The sequence below is a fragment of the Amblyomma maculatum genome, chromosome 1, assembly GCF_055883805.1.
Source record: "Amblyomma maculatum isolate TAMU_Amacu chromosome 1, ASM5588380v1, whole genome shotgun sequence".
Lineage (NCBI taxonomy): Eukaryota > Metazoa > Arthropoda > Arachnida > Ixodida > Ixodidae > Amblyomma > Amblyomma maculatum.
The window spans coordinates 443655994-443675971 of NC_139344.1; the positions used below are offsets into that span (position 1 = coordinate 443655994).

General features: G+C 43.4%; 1 long non-coding RNA gene across 1 annotated transcript; it reads right to left on the minus strand.

Annotated features, from left to right (window-relative positions):
• Window positions 1-1700: 1700 nt before the first annotated feature.
• On the minus strand, window positions 1701-11360 carry LOC146209592 (uncharacterized). The gene is made up of 3 exons (XR_014703459.1): window positions 10907-11360; window positions 10062-10271; window positions 1701-1772 (listed from the first exon to the last, which is right to left on the minus strand). It is a non-coding gene; the product is annotated as an uncharacterized LOC146209592 (long non-coding RNA).
• Window positions 11361-19978: the final 8618 nt, after the last annotated feature.

Genomic DNA, 19978 nt, shown 5'->3' on the forward strand with positions numbered 1-19978 from the left:
CCCTGTGAGAAATAGCCGGATGTGCTTTTGTTCAATTGTTCACCCTTCCCGTCGAGACCTCTACACCGAATAGATCCCACTTGCGTCGTCCGAATTCCTCACAATTTGAACAGGTGGCATCGAAACTGTCTACACCGAATCCGCTTGAATGTGTCATACACAAACTACTTCCTACATAAAATAGGCATAGCGAGCAGTCCTCTCTGCTCTACATGTGATGCGTGTGAAAATTTTGAACATTTGGTAACCTCCTGTCAACGGTTTACTGCACATCGCAGGATACCGCGCAATAATTTAGGCTTACCTAAAGACACAACCTTGCGCCTTGAACATGTCCTAGGTCCTTTGTGCGACGGATCGTCTGCTGCGCGAGCTACCAAGGCCTTACTAACTTTTCTGAAGGACGCAGGGTTGATTAATACCCTTTAAAACTCATTTGTGTGTGATTATGTGCGTGTGAAAGGTAACTTTTCTTAAGGACACAGGGTTGATCAATACCCTTTAAAACTCATCTGTGTGTGATTATGTGCGTGTGAAAGTGTGCGACACCGATTCTCTTTTTTTTTTCTCATTTATTTCCCCTTCCCCACCCACACTCTGTCACCCTCATCCCCCAACCCTCATCAGGAGTAGCATGCTAGGCTTACCACCAGGCAGACATCTCCTGTTGCCATTAAAATATCTCTCTCTCTCTTCCCGTCGAGAAGCGCTATTGTCAAATAAGGAATGCCTACTGTGCAAAGGAGACGACAGAGTGACACGTCCGCTGACGTACAGGACAAGAAAGGAGCATAACGAATACGGCCATTAGAGGGATTCCCGGGAATCCAGGAAAGATTTGCAATTGTCGGAAAGGGACAATGCTGGGAGCAGTATGTGGCGCGCACGTGCACTTGGGTTTCTGAGAAGGAAATCCACTTGCCGGAACCACCATATCGGATCTTTGTTGAAGAATAGAAATGTACCTCCTCGCCGTTCCTAAGTTCTACCCGCCAACAAGTGACCACGCCCAACGAAACAATACCGGACAAGTCAGTGCATCAGACCATCAGTGCAGTGATGTGTTCGATTGGATGCCGATATCTGAGGGGCGTGCCCTGGAACTGGTTGGTCAGCATCTTCAGAGAGGGGCTGGACATAGGGGATTTTAAGGACGTTGCAGAGAACGAAGTGAGGCTCTGAGCCCTGGGTAAACGGCTCATCCAGACGCTTCTCGCTATGAACTCTTAACGCTTGCCAATTTGCTGATATACCCTTCTTTTTCATGTAAATATGTTTTCTCAAAGTGCCATTAAACCTGCTTGTATATATTTTACCAACTTCGAAGATTCAATCCGTCATCAACCCCGAGTCTCTGCACGCTACCAAGTGAAGGCCGGGTCGACTTAGCCCCAGCGTCACGACACTCTCTACCATCAAGAGAAGCCTCAGTATACTGACGTCCCTGGGTTACAATCCCCGAGCTCCCAGTCGGCAATCGTGCGAGATCAGCGATGAGGCGTGGGCCCACATCCACTTGGACCCCATCCCATTTTACCATTTTATTTGACCTCTCGAATTGAAAAAAAGAACAAAAAAAAAGGGAGAGTGAGCCCGGGCCAGCAAAAGCTTTGCCAGGCTTAAAACCAATTAAAAATAAGTAAAAGGGAGCAGAAGCTCGAGATAAAAAAAATTAAGTGAAAAAGGTATTAAAAAAACGAGGTCCTTGTTGCAAGGTGGTCCACGCTGGCTGAAGAAGAATAAAAATAAAAACCAGAAGGTAGCATCCAAACCTGCAAGTAAAACAAAAACAGGAACCAGAAAAGAAGGGAACAACAGCAAAACAACAGTCATACAAAATGACAAATAACGTACGGAGTCCCTGGCTGACATACAAAACCCAAAACATAAGAAAAAGTGAAACTGAGGAAGAATAGTAAACAGGACCGTCCCCAAGCATGAAATAAAAATCGGGTGAACAATAGAGAATTGCAGTCTTCTACAGCATTTTAATCGTGGGTCTACAAATTCTCAAAGACCCCATCCCGAAGAACGTGTACCCCGAGTACAACCAAGAACGGCGGCAGGCGCGGGCCAAATTCCTCGTCGAGCAACACGCCCAGGAGCAGCACGCCCGGTACGTGGACGCAGCGAAATACAAGCGAGACGGATTCGTGGTAGTGGCCGTTGCGGCGGCTACCGGCATCACGACAACGCAGCGAGCGTACGGTGCACAGACGCCGCAGACGCCGATGATGTTGCCATCGCTCTGGCGATCTCGGAGGCCGAGTATCGCACCGTGCTCAGCGACTCGAAGAACGCTGTGCGCAACTTTGCCAAGGGGCGAGTGTCGCGCCGGTGGCCGTCATCATCAGTAAGCTCCAGCTCCAAGACCGCGGCAACACTATCCGCATCAAGTGGTTCCCGGCGCACGCGGGAGATTGTGTATCCTCACCGAATCACAACTAGACGGCCCATTCAGAGGCGCGAGCGCTTACCTTCCGCGCCCCCGAGAGGGACCGTTACGAGTGGTGGTTCGAAACAAAAGACCAGGTACGAGGAAATGACTGAGTGTTACCGCCTAGCTCGACGAACAATGCCACCGCCTCACCCGGCACTTAGTCGGGAAGAGGCGGTCATCCTAGGCTAATGCAAACTGGGTCACTCCTCGCCCCGGCAGTGCTATACGTCCTCCACCCAGACATCTACAGGAGTGATATGTGCAGTGTATGTCAAGTGGGTCCGGCGGAACAATGGTATATCATGTGGTGGTACTGTGCCACCTTCCCGACCGAAGCTGCATCCAAGACATACCTGGCGGAACTTCAAGGTGCTTTGCAAAGTACAGACAAGGACATTCAACTATGGGCCGTCCAGCAGGCCCGGGGTGCGCTCGAAAAGCACAAGCCTCCCAGCCCACCACAAACGGGCCAAATGAGGTAGTACAGGTTAGTGCAAAACCCCGGGTCGATGCTTGGCCAGAGTTACGACGCTTTAAGCCTGTCTTTTGCCGGCTCAATAACAACGTTAAACATACATTCAAATCACCCTTGCTGATGAAAAACCTGTGGACGTCTTCCACTATTCCCTTGAGGAGGTGGCCCACTTTGTCTTCTTCAGTCGTCCGAGCATTAACTATTTTCACACATTGAGAACTTCTATACAAGTTGCGTATATCTCGCCCCTTACTAGCGCTCGCTGAGCCAGATCACTTTAGGCGCTCTTTTTTCGAGCATCGGCATCGCCAAATCCCCCTCTCATTTCTTCCATGAAGCGATCCCAGGTGGTAAGGGATGCTTCATAATTGTCAAGCTATGTTAGCGGCGCTTCTTCAATAAAGAATACCACATTTTCCTACTTGGTCTTCCCATCCCAGCGGTTGTATTTGCTCATTCGATTGTAGGTGGTCAGCTAGTCATGAACGTCTTATCTAGGCTTGCTAAAAAAATGCCGAGGCTGCCGATAAGAATGTGTGGCGGTTGGTTGTGCTGCTGGCATTGGATGCGCTGGAACATCTGCTTGCGCAATCTCCGTCTGTAGAGAAGGTAGCCCAGCTATTGTTCTGCTTTGGCGTGTTAGGAGAAGTTCAGTGGTGATCTACCCCGCAAGCTCCACCGGAGTTGTTACGAGCATTATTTGCTGGTTGGATGTTAGGATGCGATGAAGGCACATCTAAAGCAGACAGACTCAGCTTCGTGATCCTCTTCTGCCTCTCCCGCCACAGCTTAACTTCCTCCAATACAAGACCGAAAAAGTGCATGAAATTATGTTTTACAGCCTCTACACAAATAACTTCGTGAAAAGCGATAAACGGGCATTATAATACTCGATATGAATATGCATATGCGCATATGCATATGTATATGCGCTTCGGTACAAGTCCAAAAATATTTACTCATACGAGTCCCGATAAAATCGCGTATATTTCATTAAATTCCTGTGCTATGCGCATGGAGAATTGTGATTTATTCACTAAGTCGCGTATCTCACGGCTATCATGTCCGCGGTTATTTTGCTCTCAATGCCTATGAAAAAAACTGAAAAAAAAGACCACAAAAATATGCATCACTGCTCTAAACAAGACAACTACAACAGAATAAAACAGTAACTAACACTTACCTTGCATGCAGCTAAAACGCGAATTGCAGCGAACGTCATAAATTATACGATTACGCGGTGAGACTGCTTCAAATATTTTGCTAGCAAAATATAATACCGGAATAAATAGCGACTTGTTAACGCAAAATGAGCTGGAAGAGTGCGCTCTCGGTCATGTTGGTTACGAGATGGGACGAGTAAATAAAACAACTACTCGTTTTTTGTTTTGTTTTGCGTTGAAACATTTTACCACAAAAAAAAAAAACTATTTCTGGAACCGCCTGCAGTTTGTGTCACAGTGCATCAGCAGTTGCTGTTTGTGCGATACAAACGCCCGGGAAAATAAACTCATGCCGCGACGACTGCATAGCAGCACACGGCTATCAGACGACGCAGCCGGCTCCAGTCCCATATGTATTTAACAACTCAGCCAGCCGCACGCCGCGGATAGAGTCCAAGAAGTTGTAAGCAACAGGAAATGCGACGTTTGGGTGTTTCCTTCATCCCTGACGTATGCAGATCAGCGCACGAACGCAAATTCCCCCGCAAGCAGTTTTCCTCATGTATGGAGCTCCGTTTGCAGCACACCATTCGTTGTGCTAATGAACATTCATGTCAGATCCCTCTCTTTATATAACATTTCGGAAATTATTGGTGATATATTTATATGTGGTTTCTAAAGCTTTCAAAATTTTCCTTGAGGTTCGCGTCAACGCGAAAGAAATCTTCAGTTACTGACAGCGAGTCCTAGAAGTGCGCCGGACGACATATCTTCATGTGAATTGAGTGAATAGGCAGATAGTATTTTATTATTAGACCGAACACGTTAAAACCTTGCGTGCTCTACTGGATACGCCTACATATCACTGCGGCTGTGTTCTTGCTTCTTTGGAAAGACCTCGAGACTCGACGCTACTTATTATCAAAGACTTCAAATTTTAACACAGGATCCTGTCGCCCCGCTTAGCGCTTATTTTGTACCAGGTCGCTTTCTTGAGTCCTTAATTTACGAATAACAATCACTGTCCTAGCTAAAATCCACGGAAAGGATTTTCTTCCGGAGCTTTCTGAGGCCCTGCAAAGGCTTCCTTTCTTTCTTGCCATTTTTCAGTCAGAGCTAATTACGAAGCGCAATTAAGTCCGGCGCACAACTTGACACAAATAATCATATGTAAATATCACGATATTGCGAAGTTGATGCTTTCTGTTGCAGTATACAACAACGTGGCTTACCACGGTTACTTGGAACAAATAAATTTTTACTCTTGCGCCTAGGCGGCTAACCTTTGCTTCCTGATAATGCATTCCCATAGTTTTCAAATTCGTCTGAAGTCTTTTCCCATGAGACTCAGTAACCAACACCGAAGCACATTATTCAGTTTTCTTACGAAATGGAAACTAGGGTTGTTCCTTATTATTGTCTTTTTCCGCTATTGCATATCAAAGATAACAAAAAAATGTTCCTTGCAGATGTTCCATGCTTCGAAAAAAAGATTGAGAAATAAAAGACCGCAAAAATATGCAGCACTGTTCTAAACAAGGGAACTGCTACAGAATAAAAAAATAACTTACACTTATTTTGCGTACAGCTAAACGCGAATTGCAGCGAACGTCGTGAATTATGCGATTATGCGGTGAGATTGCTTCAAATATTTTACTAGCAAAATGTAATACCAGAATAAACATAAACTTGTTAACGGAAAATGGGCTGGAAGAGTGCGCTCTCGGTCATGTTTGTTACGAGATGGGACCTGTAAATAAAACATCTAGCTCGTTTTTTGTTTCGTTTTGCGTTGAAACATTTTACCAGAGAAAACGCATTTCTGGAAGTGCCCGCAGTTTGTGTCACAGTGCATTGACAGCGGTTGCTGTTTATGCGACGATACAAAAGCCTGGGAAAATAAACCCATGCCACGACTGCTTAGGAACACACGGCTACACTCAATCTGGTTCCACATAAAGTTCCAGTTAGCAAGCGCACTTTCATTAAAAAAAAGATCTGCTTATATATGTGGTGCAGCGTTCCAGATAAAGCTAGACTTTATATGCGGAACAACGTTCCCGTTAAATTTTAAGGGTTTTATGTGGAACACGCATGTAACTGGAACGCCGTTCCACGTATTCTGGACGTTGTTTCAACCTATCTGCTGCCTTCTCTCCTCGACATCGATGCCCGACAGGGGTGCTCAACTTGCTTGGTGGTTGAGCTATTCGATGGCTTCACTTTTTGAAGTCGCTTCCCGGCAGGAGTGTCATTGGTTTACTTTCTCGATTGCTGCTCGTCATCACTGCTGCCTAACAGGGGAGCCAAACGTGCTTGGCTGTTGAGTGCAATTACACTGCAGGTTTTGGTGTGCTGGGGACAATGATACTGATGCAGTATCAGGCTGAAATTAACTGCATTACAAGAGCTCTTGTACATGTGAGACAAACGTTTCTACCGTCGACATTACTTTTAAACTGAGAGGTACACAGTGTTTAGTGAATACATGACCTCACATCTGCTCAGAATTGTCTTATGTTAGCTGCTGCTGGAGCACTTGCAATCACTGGAAACTAACGTGCAATTAGAATTATGCTGATTAGGCAGAACGATCAGCAGAAGACAGTACACGGTATAAAAAAGTGAATAATGGTTCAAATTGAGCCTCAGTTTACGAGCCAAAGTTTAGACATGACTTCTCTTCAGCTGGGCATGACAAATATCACGGGCACAGTTCATGTACGTTTTGCCTGAAAAAGAAGAAATGTGGTCAAGAGCAGACGAGCATAGCAAAGAATGAAAGAATGCTTTCTTAAGGATGGTTTTTCAGTGCTGAGAACCCATGGTACAATAACTTGCAAAATAAATTAAGGAGGCAACAGCAGGAGACAAAAGTGCAAGGCTAAGCTGCACTGCTGATGTACAAGCGCCCATAAAAAACCTACAGAACAGCAAAATTAAAATAAAAATTAAACTATCGCAAATCTACGCATACAGCAAGGAAAGGAATGGTATTTTGATCGCTTCCTTGTTTGACCTATACAATCCACCCCTCAACGCTCAAGAAATAAACCCCTCAAGAAATAAATTTGGCTTTCCATTGTTTTAGACATTCAGAAAACATTTGACATTTCCCTGCTGCTGTTGCCTTTTTATTTTCCTTTTCAAGTAATCATATTTCTCATCCCGCGTAAGGTAAATTATAGTTTTTGGAAATACGTTTTTGAGAACGTCTGAGACCAAAGTATACAAATATTACGAACCAGAACTGGTATGTGTAGTGAGACACGCGATTTCGACATAATGAAAGCTGTACAAATGATGCCCTTTATTAAAAGATATGCGGACACAAATATTATGTCCTATCACTACTAATGCTCGTATGCGATTAATACAAATATCAGTAAACAGTTGATTGAATGCAATCATAAATATTCGTGATCTCCGCGATTTGCAAAGATAAAGAGGTTACATCAGGAATAAGCCTTGAAATGGGGTTCGCACAGTAATGTGTGCATATTTTTATTCCCTAATATTTATTTTATCATTTAATTACATTATATTTTCTAAGCGAAGAGCGATATTTACGATATGTTTCGTGATTTTAAGAAATGAGATGCAATATCATTGAAAATGCACAAGCAAGATGGGATAGTTGCTTAACAATGAGCGGAAGAAATAACATGGAAGTAATAAGTGAAATAATAGCATGAGGAAATATAAAAATTAAGCAAACAATGGTGATAATTTGTAGTGGATAGATTGCTGGTTCATGATATACAGTGCAATAGTGGCAGGGACAAAAAAGTGGATGCAAACACAGTGCCTGTGTATGCGTCCCCATTTATTGTTCCTGTCGCTAATGCGCTGTATATTTCTGGACCAGTAGGTGACAAGAATTTTTAAAGTACCTATTCTTGAAGCAATTTGAGTAAGAATACAAAAATGTGTGTGTCACAGAATTTGGCCACAAGGTATGTCCCAAGTATCAGTTGATTTCTTGAGCATTTTCAAAAATTTCTCTTCACATGCGATCATGGTCATTAGAGGTTGCCATATTGCAGAGCAAAAACTGCTTTTGCACAATAATCATTAAACAAAGTTGTTTATGTTAACAGACAAAGCGGAGTCCAGGAACTGCTCACATAGGTTTGCAGTTGGTGCCCTTTTTGTTGCTCATAAAGCAATCAGTACTTTAGCCACAGCATATCAAAGTTTGTAGACCTTTAATAAATAAAACATTTAACATAGCAAAAAAACTGTGTGACTAGCTTTCATGATAATACTTCAGTGGCACTTGAACGTTTCGTAACAGGCTCTCACCTTGCACCTAAAGTAGTTCTAGCTTCTCCAAAACAGATTTCAGCTTTAAAGTCATGGAATTCATTCACAGAGTACGGTTTCAAGTAAGCCCAAAGGCTGGCCAGAAGAATTGTGGTATGTCAAGCCGAGGATGTAGTGCGTCGTCAAACACAAGAACAAAGCTTGTTCCATGCTAGTTCCCTCTGTTAAGCGAACATGTTTCGCACATATGACCTAGTTCTTCCTCTGTCACAGATATACACGATCCAGGTGAAGCTCCATCCGAGCTTGGTCCCTTCAATGAAAAAAATAGAAATGTTTTTTTATTGCTGCTATATTAATGGAAATACGATCATCAATTACAAGCATTATTTGCGACAACAAAGTGCTTGTTTATATATTATACAAGTCAGTATATTTGTATATACTGTCTCTCGTACATGAAACAGATATTGAGTTCATATTTATTCATTGCACTTCTACAGAAACGTTCTTGCTACTACTAAATTTAAGCAAGAAGAATCAAATATTAGCGTCAGAGGATTAGTATTTATGCATTGCATTTTCTATAGCAAGGCTCGGTGCCAGCCACTTGGAAGGGAGCACATTGCAAAGTAATATTCGTGACATTTTCCTTTGCATGCAATGATTTGTGTGTATTGCATTTCAAACCTTCAATAGCCTTATTGAATTTAATACATTTGTGATGAGATGGAACGCACTACTTCCGAGGCAAAGGTAGCTGCCAGAAAGAAGTCTTCAAGCTGTAGCTTTTGCTTCCCTTCGATGAGATTGGCTTCCAATACGCCAACCGTAGTCTCAAACCGAAGTTCTTGCTCAAAAGTAAGCTGAAATCGAACAATAATCATGGACAGCAGTTTACCAGCTTTTGAATAATTGTTTCTCTACTAGAAATATGTATTCCTTGCTCTCAGCAGAACAGACACCTCCCTGCTATCACCTATTGGCCATGTGTAGAATGTCTCCATTTAGCAAACAAAATTTGATAATTTTGTACCTTTCTTTTTGCATTTCATAAATTTTGGTCTTGTTGTTTATTATTAAATACTGTACATCGATACTTAGCATCAGGAACCATTAGCTTTTCATGCTGTGCAATGTGACATTATGAGTAATATTTCTACTTTGAATAATCAAAATAATTATTTCATCGATTACACACTATTTTCTTCATTAGCATAATGAAGCATTGCCTTTTCATTGTGAGCATATTGAACAACTTTGATCTCCCTTTTTTAAAGTTTTCATTTCATCAGCTATAAGAATTATTGATCCATTACACATTCTAAATTTTTTGTTTAGCATCATTAAGTATTGGCTCGACAACTTGACAGCTTCGAATAACTCTTTTTCAGTTATTTTATTAATCAATTAGACAGTACAAATATTCATGATTACCATCATAATAATCATTGGCTTTTAATTTTGGGTATTTTGACACAATTGAAGAACCCCTTTCAATTTGTTACCTTAAGTTCCTTAATTATTCCATATAATGATTTCATTAAATCTTTATTGCATATCACACAACAATAAACTAACAATAAATTACTACGATAAATGTTTTTTTTTTTCAACGCAGCCCCTGGTTATTTCCGACAAGCGTTGCCGAAAACTACTACGCCGACGGCTTTTCGGCCGAACAAGTTGTACAAGCTGTCGCTTAAAAATTACTTACCTCGCCTGGTAAAGTTCCATGCGCCACAGTCGATTGTCCTCATGAAATACACCATTCCGAGGGCAATGTTGCATTGGTCAACAGTTCCATGGTGCTTTTGAAGCCACATGCATGTGTGTCATTCAGTACAGCGACCTCTTCGTTGCCCACCTATATCTCTTGCCAAACTTGGCCAACACATTCTTTGAAGAATGATGTTAGAATGACGGACTGTAACGAGATATAAAACACAGCTGTGACAATGTACATAACGACAACCACATGCACACAAATTATTATATATACATGATCAATTCAAAAATAGACTAAGATCTGAACGGGGTACATCTTTAATTTTATAGACCTAATAGTAAATTAATCATAGTAAAATCAGCCCAACAGCATAGGTAATATGTCTACACAATCTGGTGTTCTTTTTGTCTTTTATGGACTAACACAGCAGTGCGACACAAGTTATGAGGGATGCCTTTGTGGGCATCTCAGTAAATTTGTACCATGAGGGGTTCTTTAACTGACTTCGCGCAGCGTATGGGAGACACGATTTTTACCTCCGTCGAAAATCGGTCGCCGCCACCAGGATAGAAGCTGCGTACTTGCATCCGGCAGTTTAGTTCATTGCAAGCACAGACTGCGCTTGCTGTATTGCTGCTTTTGCGAAATGTTTGTAACAATGAACAAAAATCAAAGCAATGAGCAAAATCAAAGATTTGCATCCCACAGCATATCATGAATGTGGGCGACGAGTCTTGGCTTGCGCGAGTTAGGGCAACGATACTATCTGTTTGTGACGAGCCATCGCGATTTCAAGCAAAGCGCAACGTTTTCAAGCAGTCAGCAGCACTTACCTAGGCACTAGGCCTGCTGCAGGGTGTCGTGCAGGCACAAACCTTGCGTGCTCTTCATTCGCTTCTGACATCAATTATCTGCTGCCTTCTGGACCATAGGAACTAGGTGTCGAAGTCGCAATAGTCCGTTTTAACGAAGCTTCGAAATCAGTGAGCTTTCGTCTGATTTAGGTGCAACAAGAAAGGAAGAGCACTGATGAGCACAACAAAACGAAGCAGCACGGTTGATAAGGCGCCGTATATCGTTGCATCGGGAACATGGCCATGGCTTATCGTGATGATGCGCTTCGCGCCGCTTTCGTTATCACGCGCGGGTCGCCCTCCTGCTGATGCATATACTGCGTGTGAACTGTCGAGTTTCGTTCGCTATCTTGAAATATTCGGCGAAGCTCGGGCTCGTCGTCACGGAACAAAGCGCACGGTCATGTCTACCTGATGGCGGCAGGTATGCTGAATGTTTAGCGTGCTTAAGGAGATTGAACTTTATGTGACAAGCGTCGTGACGAGCTTTTTCGAAGCGAAGGCTCACTCACATACGATAGGTAAGGTTACTGGCACGCACGTGCTTTTAGCGTGAATCGCATGGTTGCAAAAACTTGTTACCAAGCGTTCGTTCACGCAGCGTGCTGAACAGGAACTTGTGGAATAGAGAAATTTCATGTTTTCGCCGGCGTTTTGCACAAAAAATTTCATTTAGTTTTGCTTATGAGTGTTAGCAGTGAAGCAACGTGGCCTGCAAAATGGAGGGTTTCATTTCCACCCATGCACGCGGCGGCTTGCTTTAGCCTGCATCGATGTTGAGAAAGATCGCCGCTGCGGCGAATGTTATATTGAAGGCGTCGTACACAACTCTCAGAGTGCCACAACCGGAGTACCAATCAATGTTCGAACCCAACCGTGTCAACCGAAATTGCATATAAAGGCAAAACGTCAAACGGTGCCGGTGTGCTGTGGCGTTGTCGCCGCGGTTAGCTCCGGCAGCGCGCTCGCAGCTGACCGCATATGCCATGACTCTACGGTGTGCCCGAATATATATCGAACCCAGGCGGTGAAATGAGTGGCGCCCATGCATTGCTGTGGGCCTTCATTATTTTAATGCATTAGTATAATAGACCTTATATGCAGAATCTTTCTGCGGAACGCGTCATCAGAGAGTTTGCCCGCATCCTCAAAATTCGGCCGCATGGAAACCCGAAATTTGACCTCGCCCGAATTTAACCAAAAGTAGTGTTCAACCTACATTTATTATTGCCAATTCAATGGTGATCTTCAAATGTGGGCGACCAACCGCCAAACACCATTTCTCTAGTGCATGAAATTATGTGCACGAATATTTTGTCCCTCAATTCTCGTTTGACATGTATATTTACTTAGCCTTCTTCGACATTATATCATCACAGAATTACGGGTCTTACGGGTCGGGTCGTCTGGCAGTAATATTGGAAGACGAAAAAGTATTTAAATTCAGCAATCGAAGCGGCTTCTTCAAAAGCAGAGCTCCTTTTCCGGTAACGAACAGCCGGAAAAAATGAAATGAAAATTTATGTAATAAAAATCTGCAGCCCCAGAATATACGAGACACATACATCAGTGTACGGAATTAGAATTTTACTAATAATCAAGATAAAAAGAAAGAATCCAAATCAAGCTTAATATTTTCATCTCCTTTGCTATAGCCCTCGTCAGTGTCAAATATTAGGCAGATGTCGTTACTCTAAATATCAAGCCAATAATAAAAAATTCAAACTTGGAATCAAATGTATGCAGTAGACTGTGTAATCATAAACACATGTTGTGCTCTACTGTAGCCACCCAGTCAAAATACGGCGTCTGGTTTGAAATGGAAAATTCCCAATTGCGTTTGCTCCTTGTGTTGCACCAGTGGGCACTAATTACTGTTTGTTCCATATTTCAACTATTGCCAACTGCTCTGAGAGAAAAACAGAAGTAGAAATGTTTCAGTTGAATCAACTGTTTCTTTACAACATTGTCGGGTTTATCTGGAACGCCACAGTGTTTCTTTCGAACACTTTGCAGGTAAGTGGAACGCGCTGAATTTGGAAAAACGACTGTTCCATTTAAATAGAGTACGTTCCAGTTAACATGCGTTTGATCCAGTTACAAAAGGGGCCAAGACGTGACATAAGTGTAGCGTTCCACATAGAGCAACCTCATATTGTCTGGTTCCAGATAAATTATCTGGAAAAAGTGATTTATGTGGAACTTATGTGGAACCGGCGACGTTTACGTGGAATCAAAATTAAGAGTGTAGCAGACGACGCAGCCGGCTCCAATCTCGTATGTATTTAACAACTTAGCTAGCCGAATGGTGCGGCGGGTAGACGCCGAGAAGATGTAAGCCACAGGCACTGCGATGTTTGGGTGTTTCCTTCATTCCTGACGTATGTTGATCAACGCACGACCCCAGAATCCTCCGCGAGCAGTTTCCCTCATGCGTGGAGCTCCGTTTGCTGCACATCATTGTTTGTGCTAATAAAGAGCCATGTCAGATCCCTCTTTTTATATAACATTTTGGAAAGATCGGCGATCTATTTTTATGCGGTTTCCATAGCTTTAAGCATCTTCCTTTAGGTTCGCGCCAGTGCGAAAGAAATCTTCAGTTAGTGACAGCGAATCCTAGAGCTGTGCCGAAGTACATATCTGCATGTGAATTGAATACGGAGATAGTATTTTATTATTAGACCGAACACGTTAAAACCTTGCGTGCTCTATTGGATACGTCGACATATCACTGCGGCTGTGCTGTTGCTTCTCGAAAGACCTCGAGACTCGACACTACTTATTATCAAAAACTTCAAATTTTACCACAAGATTCTGTCGCCCTGCTTGGCGTTTATTTTTTACCAGGTCGCTTTGTTGAATCCCTCATTTGCGAATAGCAATGTCCTAGCTAAAATCCACAGAACGGCTTTGTCTTCCGGAGCTTTTTGAGGCCCCGCTGTTTGGACGTCGGTCGCGATGATCTTCGTGGCATTTCTAGTGTCGGCGTTAAATCCGCGCGTTCATTCCTCGATATCTGAGGTCGATGAGGAGTCTTGCCTTGCTTTTCTGAATTCTTCCCAATCTGTCCACTTGAAGTACTGTTTTAATGATATGGGCTTATCAGAGTTAGGGAGGAAGATCTCCAGAACCTTATAATCGCTGCCCAAATCAACCACCATGTCTCTCCAAGTGGTGTTTTTGGCGTTCTTAGTGAAATTGAAATCGGGTGTGGTATCTCATGTAACCGAAGTTCCCGTCCTTGTCGGGTTAGTGGGATTGGTGATGAGCCTGAGGTCGAGACCTAGGAAGTCTTGGTACAGTGTAAACACAAGTGCTATTTGTGGCGTTGAAATCGCCTCCTATCATGAGGACATGTTGCCGACTAGTCGCAGCGTTTTCTTGAAGAGAGAAGGAAAGCGCTGCTTCTGGTGAGTCGGATTACTATACATATTGAGGAGAAATTTATCTTCTATCCTAAACTTGTTTTGTATTAGCTCGATGAATGAATGCTCAATTTGGACTCCCTTCAGTTCATAGACTATGGTCTTCATCTTTTTGCCAACTAGAGTGGATAAACCCCTGCAATAAATCTTGAAGAAAAGCTCCTTGTAGCCAGGGACGGTTGCCGGAGTGTGTAACGCTTCTTCTAGCAAGATGGTGTACGGTTTATGCCTTGCTTTTGTAATGTACTGTTGTAGGACCGACTTTTTACCAAGCAGTACTTTATAGATCCATTGCCATATGATGGCTTCTTGTTTATTGAGGGCCATGTTGATTGAGGGGGGAGGCGCCTATCTGTGCATGGGCATCATGGTGGATGTTTTTCCTTTCTGCATCTGAGAACTGCGGCGGGTGCTGCTGGTATACCGTTACCACAATGACGTTCATTTTACATCGAGGCTCGTGACTCTGTTCGCTAATCCAAGCACCGTTGTGTGCAAGTTCTCAATGGCACCGTGTACGCTAGTGAGTATGTCCTTGATTTCCGATCTGACTTGGCCCGTCTTACTTTCCTCATGTGGTTGTAGTGCTTCCTTCTTAGGTGCGGGAGTTTCCGACTCCCTTACCGGGTTGGCAGTGGGCATCATTAGTGGGTTGCCGTTAGGGGTAGTGAGTAAGGCATGTGTGAGAATACACCGCATACGGGCGGTTTTGAGTTGCTGTACCTCAGGCGTTAACCTTCGGATTAATTCCCGCATGACTGCGTTTTACTTTTTTCAGAGTTTCTAGTGCCACATTCTCATCAGATTTCTTAGACCTTGGGAGTTTTATTAACACCTCTCGCGAGGTGCCTTTAGCCGCATCTGCCCAGCTCATTTTGTCGACTGTGTTGGACGGCCGCCTTGTTGAAATGAACCTGGACTTAGATCTGGGCCTATACCGGTCTGGAGTGCTGCTGCGGGATATGCTCCTCGTCCTGGAATTCGATCTTATGCGGAACTGACGCTCGAAGGCTGGGAAGTGATCGGCGTCGAGGATCTGTTGCTCAGCCGCAGCTTTGTTCCCATATTCTCCTCCTAACGACGTAGAAGGTCTTGTACCTACCTCTACACGTTCTGTCGGCGGTGAGGTGTGAGGGCATCCTACTGGCTTTAATGACCAGCATTTTAGTGTTTCTCGTCTTACCCCTTGACGATTTAAGTGGCATGGTTACTTGTCGGATTAAATTCGCACTGTGATGCGTCGGTGCCATGTAGCGTTTCCGTTTTACGATATCTGGCGGTACTTCATCCCGCCTCTTCGGTGAAATCTTCTGAGGAAGCGTCCGTTCCACTCACTAACACATGCATTTTCTGTTTTGCGTACCAATCATCGACGTGGCAGGAAAACACTCGCCCAGCGAGCATGCACCTGGGTTGAGGCGCGCAGTGGACGCACGCACCTGCGCGTCGGCGAAGCCCAGCGTCTGTCGTTCGCGGCTGTATGCCTAGCATGGCGGCGGCGGGGTTGCGGTAGAAATGTCCACGTAAACGCGTTGGAATTACTGACTGACCTCGACGTCTTGTATCCGTAGATTCCTCGTTACTTTACGAAGCTGATGGTGGAAGAATCTCGACGAAATTCGATTAAGATTGCTGCGTAATCATGTGTGGAACACGGAGCCGATCTGAACACATCCATGCACCTCGGCGATCACAGCGCCCTCCATCCACAATCGAGTCAAGAATACGCAAGATTTTTCCCACCGCAGTACTCTGCAGATGGCCTAGTGCCTAAGTACGTGCTGACTGCGCGAAGACCTTGCACTTATTTGAAATCGTAACGGCTCGTCAGAAACAGATGATGTCGTTTCCCTAACTCTCGCAAACCAAGCCAACTCCCACACATTCATGGTTTGCTGTGGGTGTCATGATGCCCTTTTTTTGCTTGCTGGTAGAACCTTTTCGCAAAAACACCTTTAGAGGAAGCGCAGTTCTGTTATAAGCAAAGAACTAAAGGCTGCTGGACGCAGGTACGCAGGTTGAATTCTGGCCGCGGCTGCCGATGGAGGCAAAAATCGTGGCTCGAATGTGCTTCGCGAGGCCAGTTCAAGAACTTCTGAGGGTCTAAATTGCCGGAGATGTATGCAACGGTATCCCATAGCCTGTGTCGCTTTGCTGTTTTAATGCTTATAAGACAAAAAGAACACCCAATTGTGCCCATATATCACCGGTACTATGGGGATCATTGCACTTTAATTTATTTACTGTTGGGTCTGTAGGATTAAAGTTGTATCTTGTTGGGATCCCAATCTCTTTTTTAATTGGCTATATAGCTCTCACGTACAACTAGTCATATTTGTAATTGATTATTGAAGTTTTCCTCTGCCATATGTATACATGATTTTAACAAGGCCGACTCCAAACAAAGGGAAGCTATCCCTCTTTTACCAGTCTTTGAATGGGCTGAACCATATGGAAGTAGCTCTTTTTTAGCCCTGGGAAAATACTTTCAACACACTTCCCCATTACAAATTTTCATATTTAAATCAAGAGACTGCAATTTCTTGTCCACCGGTAGCTCATGAGGAAAGGTAAGTCCTTTTCCTTGTAGCTTAAAAATAGAAAGAACACTTTCCACACTTTGATTCACTGCAGAGCCCTTATCCACAATGGCTAAGAAATCGTCAACAAATCTAAATATTTTAAAACCTGAGCCATTAAAGGATGTATAAATTGCTCTGTCAACAGAGGATAAAAAGATGTTGCATAGAACTGGGGCAATACATGACCCTTTACAACTAGCCCCCCAAGCCGTTATTTTGAATGGCATGATCAGTCATGATTGTCGTATAATACGAAACAAGTTTTTAGAGGGTCCTAATTGGTTTCAGAGATCATAATGTATTCATATGCACGAGGGAGGATTTATATTCACTCCAAATATTTTCCGAGACCCGCATCTTTTGAACCGTGCTGCCGTTTCTGTAAGCGTGTCCGCCAGCCTGGCAGAATAATCTTGTCGTCAGTGTGGCATCTTCGCAGCAGAATTAACATTAACGTTGCTTTACATCGCCCACTGCATCACAAAGGCTCCGAAATGACGAGAATAATACCCGCAGGCACTTAATGGTACACAGCGAAGGGACGAAGGCAGGGAAAGCCAAACTGCAGCGCGCGGTGCAGCATCTCCAATCCGCGCTGCTACAAAGGTGGATGGATGAAATATAGGAGCGCCCCCTTTTAAATGTGGTGGTAGCTGCAGCTATCATGCTCATTTTTTCCCTATATCTTAATTATTGTTTTAGATGGGTTAACCATAGCATCATTCTATTTATTGATTTTTTGTTTCTACATTACTAACATTACATTAAGTCACTTTTCTGCTTTTAAGCCACCAATCTTCCAGCCGTTTTTTGCTAGCTTCCACTGCCAGTTTATTCCCTCGGCCACTGATATTTGTAAAGCCCAAAGAAGAGTGACTGTGCCTGCATCGACTTCCGTATGGGTACCATAACATTCCAGTATAATATGGTCAATTCTTTCGCTGGAATTACCACTTACAGCACATGTGTCATCATTGGTAATTTTTTTTTGTAGCTGCGTGTTCTAAGGCACCCTAATCTAGCTTCAAAACGTAGGGCACTGCCTCTTGAGTTATCAAAGAAAGCTTCCTTCCTGATCTGCCTTTTCCACTTTCGGCATAATTCCACACCACCTTTCTCTTCCATCAAATGCATCCAATTTTTTACTTTTTGTGTTTTTCACCTGTTGCTTTACGCTCTTTATTTCCTCGTCCCTGTGGCCAGCATACTTACTGATTCGTTTCCTAGTTCTTTTCCTCTATTGTGAGTCTATGCTGTTTATGTATAGGTATTGAAATACTTTAGCTGCCCATCTGTTATGTCCAATTTCCTCAGGCATTTCTCATATAACATTTTACTCTGAGCTTCCCGTACTTCGAACGATGCCCAGCCCATATCTCCTTGTACAACCTCATTTGTGATTTTGCCGTGGGCTCTTAGTGCTAATCGCCCGACGGCTCTCTGATTTATTTCCAATGCCGACTGTACCTTAGATTTTAGACACAAAACCGCATTTCAGAAAATAAGCCCAGGCACCATAATTCTTTTCAAAATACCTCTCAAAACCTCATACCTATTGTATCCCCACAATGCCCTACGCTTGATTATTCCGGCATTTCTTCGCCCTTTGACCTTAATTGATTGCTCATGCTTTCCAATGTATGCCAATCCTTCGTTTACCCATACCCCGAGATATTTATATTCTGCTGTTCTGGGTATTTCATGGCCTTGTATTTTAAGACCCTGATCAGTTGAGCCATGGAAAATCATCAGACCCGACCTAACGGCGCTATAACTGAAGCCTAGAGCATCCCCTTCGTCTCCGCAATATTTAAGTAGAGTTTGAAGGAGCACTGCACAAGGGTAAATGTGGTACGCCTCAGTTCGCAGGTCGAGCCAATGTTTCGACAAATGGACTTGTAAGACAAGTCCACTTGTCAAAACGTTGGCTTGACCTGCGAACTGAGGCGTACCCCATTTACACTTGTTCAGGGCTCCTTAATACCGTGTAAACCATATTCTTTCTCTCGTTCTACCTGGATCCTTAACTAGAGTTTGCAATTCTTCCTGACCCTCCGCTAGCAGCAAAATATCGTCTGCATGCATCAAAGCGGGAGGCATGCTCTACCACCTTTCCACAAAACTATATGACAGGTTAAAACCTAAGTTACTTTCTTGTATCCTCCGTTCCATGTTTATCTTATAATCTTATAAAGCATGAACAGCAGCGATGATAGGGACAACCTTGTCTTAATCCTTTGCATACCTTGACAGCTTCCGTACTTCTTATAAGTTGTCATATAATTTCTTCTTTGTTATCCCGGTATATTTCCTGTAGGAACTCTGTCATCTCATAAACGATACCTTCTTCTTTTAATATGTTGCACAGGAGTTCCCTGTTTGCGTTGTCGTACGCCCCGTTTATGTCCAGGAAGGCCAAATACAAATGTCTATTTTCCACTCTTGATATTTCGATGCATTGGGTAAGCAAGAACAGGCTATCATCTAAGCGTTACCATTTCTAAAGCCGTTCTGAAGTTCTCTGAGTATCTTGTTACTTTCTACCCATGCTTGCACCTTTAATTTCATTGTCTGCAAGGCTAACCTGTACATAACAGATGTTATGATAATTGGCCTGTAGCATTTTAAGCGCATTCTTTCTCCTTTCCCCTTATAAATCAAAATCATTTTACTCTGTCGCAAGCTGTCCAAAATGGCTTATTCGTAATGACTGTTTCCAAACCTTTTAATAACGTTTCGGTACTTCCTGGACCATGTTCATTAATGAGCTTGATCGGAATTCCATCTATTCTTGTAGATTTGTATTTAGGAATCTTTTGTTCGGCCTTTTGTCAGTTTAGGTTGGTCAGTTCTACGCTGCTTTGTATTCTGCTGTCTTGTGTTGCTTCCTTATTTGCCGAGATTACCCTATCGTCGCTCCTAAGTGACTCGGCTATACCTGATGTAATGTAGTTCGCTCCTTATAGCCCATTAAACAATGTCCCTCGTTATCTTGAATCCGGTCCTGCTACCTTTGATTCTTTTTACCTAGCTAGCTTATATGG